The sequence below is a fragment of the Ursus arctos genome, unplaced genomic scaffold, assembly GCF_023065955.2.
Source record: "Ursus arctos isolate Adak ecotype North America unplaced genomic scaffold, UrsArc2.0 scaffold_31, whole genome shotgun sequence".
NCBI lineage: Eukaryota > Metazoa > Chordata > Mammalia > Carnivora > Ursidae > Ursus > Ursus arctos.
Window position 1 is genome coordinate 20466857 of NW_026622997.1, and position 5187 is coordinate 20472043.

The window sequence follows — 5187 nt, forward strand, 5'->3', positions numbered from 1 at the left end:
ACTTCCTGGAGGGATGTCCAACCAGCCCAGAGTGCTACCGGGGTCAGAATCGAGCCAGCTGGCCCAGCATTCTTTCCACCACATTCCGGTGGAGAAAAAAAAAATCCAAGTCTCTTCGGGAGCTTTGTGTCCCCCCCGCCCCGTCCGTCCCCCGCCCCCGCCCCCCATTCAGTTCTTCCAGCAGCCCAGCTCCCCCGCCACGTCCAACAATACATTCAAGGCCGGCTCGATAAAAATCACACCAGCGTTCGAGAAGTCCCAGGGCTTTGGGCCCACGTACTGCCAAAATTAGAAGTAGCGAAAATCATTTAAATATTACTTTTCTTTAATCATGAGCATATCGGTGTGTGAAAATTGCCATGTGTAAGCTCGCGAGTTGTTACAGCTTTCTCAAAAGCAAGTTGCCTTTCCAGCTGCCGTTCAGCGAGAATTGTTTCTCCTTTTACACATCCCCATTAAGCTCGCAGCCCAGAATGAGACCCATATAATATACCTAAATGGGGTCCAGAACTGGTTCTTAAGGTGGGTGTAAATGGAAGTCTTTTAATTCTATGAGATGGTTACCGCTAAATTTACGGCCACGCTGCCTGTTCTCTGAGCCGTTACCCTGAGATGGGTGTTTTCTCTCCGTATTTACCCAGTTGGTGTTGAATGAGCAAACATCAAGATGGTTGGCTTTAATGCCAAAGTTCGGCAAACAATTCTTGCCCCGTGTGAGGGCTGACTTCTTGATTTCTGGATGTTCTCTGCAAGAAGCTGTCCTAGCAAGTCCTTGGAACCGAGGCCTCAGATGCACCTGACCTCTGCATTTTGAAGCCACTCCATGAATTCCTGGCTGGTGTTGCGCAAGCATTTGGACACAGATCCCCAAAGATCTTGGTTAGGCGACGGCGTCGTTGCGTCTTTTTTGTGACAATGTTCCGGTACAATGGTTTCTCCTTTACCAGCAGTAGTTCATAGACAGATTTGGGAGGTTTCTAAATGTGCTTGTACACTGTGCGGAGGCAATCTGCCAACGACACAAACTTCCGGGGGCCCCTCACATCTCAGTGACACCATGTGTGTGAACAAAGGAGAGGACTGTTTTCCAGATATACAGTGTTTGGGTTGAAGTGTCTGACAAAGGGACATGAAGAACCGGAACGAGATGGGGTTTTTTAATTAGGTCTTTAAATTCAAGAAGACACTCAAAATGCCACTTGTTTCTGACAATCTGGTGCTCTCCTTCCTTTTTCCAGAAGCTACAGTGTTCCCTGCACTCCCTCCCAGGATGCAAAACAGCCTTTCAACAGAGCGAGGTGGTGTTCCCCACTCCAGAACCTTCCTGTGAACACGGTGCTTGGGCAAAGCCCGAGGGTGGGAGTGGGGGGAGGTGGTTAGCAGCTGAATGAAGCCACTTAAAAAAATGGTTTACAGGCCTGGGAGTTCAGCAAGTGAACGAGATCAATTCCCCCCGGGTGGCATCTATTCCCCAAGAGGTTTTTGCCCTTCTGGAAGCCGTACAAATTCTTCCAGGCCTTTAGGGTCCCACATAGTTATTTAATACCCTTGTGGGAACTGCTTTATCATTCTAAATCATAGATCAGCCAACATTTTCCGTAAAGGCTAGATAATAAATATTCTCAGTTCTACAGGCCCTGTGGTCTCGGTCACAGCTACTGAACTCTGCCCCCAGGGCACAAAAGCAGCCCTAGATAATATGTAAACAAATAGGACTGCTCCAGTAAAACTTTATTTATGGACACTGAAATTTGAGCTTCATGTAATTGTCCCAAATGACTAATTAATGGTCTTCGTTTTTTCAATTTTTTTTCACTCTTTTTTTTCAACTGTTTAAAAATGTAAAAACCTTTCTTAGCTCACATGTCAGATAAGGACAGGCAGTGGGCGGGATTTGGCCCGTGGACCCTTAGTTTTCCGATCTGTGCTTTAAGCCAATAATTGACTAACAAAATAGAAATAAAGTAGAAATACCAACACAGCCATCAGCTTCCCTCTCTCAGTTACTCCTTAGGAAGCACTCAAGATGTCAGCCATTACTGTGGCGATCAGTCATTTGGGACATCATTTGGGACATGTTTGGGAATGAAGGTCAGCATAGAATCGTTCTATTCATTGCCAGTGGAAACCCCTCAGCTGCATGGCACAGAGCCCGCCCTCCTACACTAACACCCTCACCCCTACAGGGAGACACCTATCTCTGCCCTCTGGTTTCCCCACCATCCCTGGAAGGACAGCTATCTCAGAACAGACAGAAGAGGAAAACCTAACTCCAGAGCTTGAGTGACAGCAAGTCAGGATTGTCTTTTCTTCCTTGCCATGACCCAGTTACTCACAAAGACCCATCCTGTACCGGAGAGGAGGGATAAGAAGCTGTCATTTTATGGGGCGCCTGGGTGGCTCAGTCGTTAAGTGTCTGCCTTCAGCTCCGGGCATGATCTCAGGGTCCTGGGGTCGAGCCCCACATCAGGCTCCTCCACTGGGAGCCTGCTTCTCCCTCTCCCACTCCCCCTGCTTGTGTTCCCTCTCTCGCTGGCTGTCTCTCTCTGTCAAATAAATAATCTTAAAAAAAAAAAAAAGAAGAAGAAGAAGAAGCTGTCATTTTATGCCCAAAGGTACTTTCTAGATGGAAGTAAAATGAAGTATGGACCTCATGTTCATTCTCGCCTACCCCTTTCCTCCTCAATTCTTTCTCCTTCCTTCCGTCTTTCCTTTCTGTCTTTTGAAATAATGATGTAATATTCAGATGTGTTCTATTCCCTTCCTACCCCACATGCGAGGCTCTACCAACATACCCCTGAAAGGTTGGTAGAAATGTGATCTTTGGGCCCCACTCCAAACCTACTCGATGGGAATCTGCATTTTCATGATGTCTCCGGGGAGCACACGTTACAATTTGAGAGGCACCAGTCCTTAAAATATCCTCATCATTCCAGAGAAAAAAGAGCTCAGATCAAAACCCAGGCTTAAATTCTGTAGGGAAGTGCAGAGTTCACCTTCTCAAGATTATTCAAAACTGAAGAGAAGCACCAAAGTCATCAAATTTTAAAATGGGCAAGAGAGGGGCGACTGCCTGGCTCAGTCTGTGGAGCAGGTGGCCCTTGACCTCAGGGTGGTGAGTTCAAGCCCTGCCTTGGACATAGAGCTTACTTAAAAAAAAAAAAAGGGCAAACAATGGCCCTGGTTTGGTGAAAATCAAAGGTTTTTTCACACTGGCAGCCTTCAAAGCGGAAACAATTATCTAAGACCGGAGCACAGTCATTAAGGGCCCACAGCACAGAGCCTTAGTACAACACTTCACTGTGAAGGGGGAAGGAGAAATGACGCACGCATTCCACGGCTGGGGGTGGGGGTGACTGCAGAAGTCAGAGAAGGGTAAACAGAGCTATGCTTTGGTGTTCTGAATATAAGAGAAAAGGCTGCAGTGTACCAGTAAATGTTTAATAACCAGCTCCGGGGGTGGGGGTGGGAAAGAGAAAGCCCCGATTGTCACCTTCTATGGATTTCATGGTGTCGGTCTTCCCACTTTGGCTGATTTCAAACTACCAATGTGATGTCCCTGGAGATAGAGTTGGAAAGACATCCACAGGAGTGCACCGTGCAGACACCATAAACATTAACAAACTCAAAAGCATAACAATAGTAAATTATAATAAAATAATTAGGAACTGATGAGTCATATCTATTATTTTTATTTTTAATGTAACTAATTTAATTGTAAGCTTACATAACTTAATTTTTAATAATGACTGCTTTTAACAAGTAGGTCCGAATATTCCTGACAATCGGCTCTCCTGAGGCAGGACAAGCAGACTCTAGCACATTGCTAGAAGAAGGGCATTTTCACAACTTTGGAAGTTATAGGATGCTTCTAGAAATTCCTGCACAACACATTTGGCTTCCACCCCATTTATTCACGCTGATGTCCTAGCAAATCTCTGTTCACAGATTGCCTTAAAAGAAAAAGAAGGAAGAAACCTCCCACAGTTCATCCCGCACACTTTCATTAAACTTTCTCAAGAATATTTCATTGGTGTCATTTGTGTCAGATTATTATAGTCTGAGAATTTTTCAGTTCCCCGTTGGAATATTTCATGTGACTTATTACAACCACGAGTTAATACTTTCAGATACGTTCCCCAAACACCATCTGAGCCTTGTTTCAACTTCATTCACAAATCCTTCAAGCTCCTTGCTCAATAACTATAATGCTTAGACTTGAGTTTTATCCCTTCTTTGCTCTCGTCTCAATTTTCGTGAAAGGAAAATTGACAGGCAACACCATCCAAGCAGTAAGGAGAGGCAGTGAAATGAACTTAAATGCTATAATGTAAATAATCAGCTTCTTCTAACACAGGTGGCCAGTGATTTCCCTGGAAGGATCCAGGGTTTTCACATTTCCAAGAATCCTAACTAGAATCTTCCTAGTGTTGTGGATTCAGGAACCCCCTGAGTCAGGCCACCTGGTTCTTCATTTCAGATCCCTCACTAACAAGCCTCCCCACCCCAATCTGAATCACTCAACCTCTGAGCCTAGGTTTACAGCCTGTAAAATAAGGGGTTGGTAGGTGATGTTGAAGATCCCTTTCACTTTTTTTTTTTAACTCTTGCAAATAAAAATTAATTAAAAATAGGACAAAAAGAAAAAAAAAATCCAGGAAAGAACTTGTTGCTTAGTTGAGTGATCTTTCTGGTCTGCCTTCTCTGATGGATGACATCATTTTTATTTAATTCTCTGAGAAAAATATGCCTAGCCAGGCACTTTCCTTACCATGTGAAGGCTCATAAAATGGGGTCTCCATAAAAATCATCTGCATGACCCATTTCTCGGCAGCCGAGCTGTTATGATCCTAATACCTGGTTTTCTTCATTGTGTGGGTTTCTGTTTGCGTGACCGTGACCGTCCTCCCCAGCTCTGCCTGTGACCCTGCCGTCGGGGGCTGTCGGTCTGTCTCCACTGCCGGCCTCAGCTCCGCAGCTGCTTGCCGATAGCACTCGCCGCCGCCTTCCGCGAGGTCCCCAGGGTCCGGGACGGGGGAGGGTCCCACAGGGCCTTAGAAAGGAAAAAATAAGAGGTCTCCGCAGGATCCCTTCGACTCGGCTACTTTAAAAACTAGCTCAGCCTGGGCAGCGGGCTCCTCCCACCCTCGTTGTGATTTAGACGCCTTCTAGTTTCCAGTTACAAAC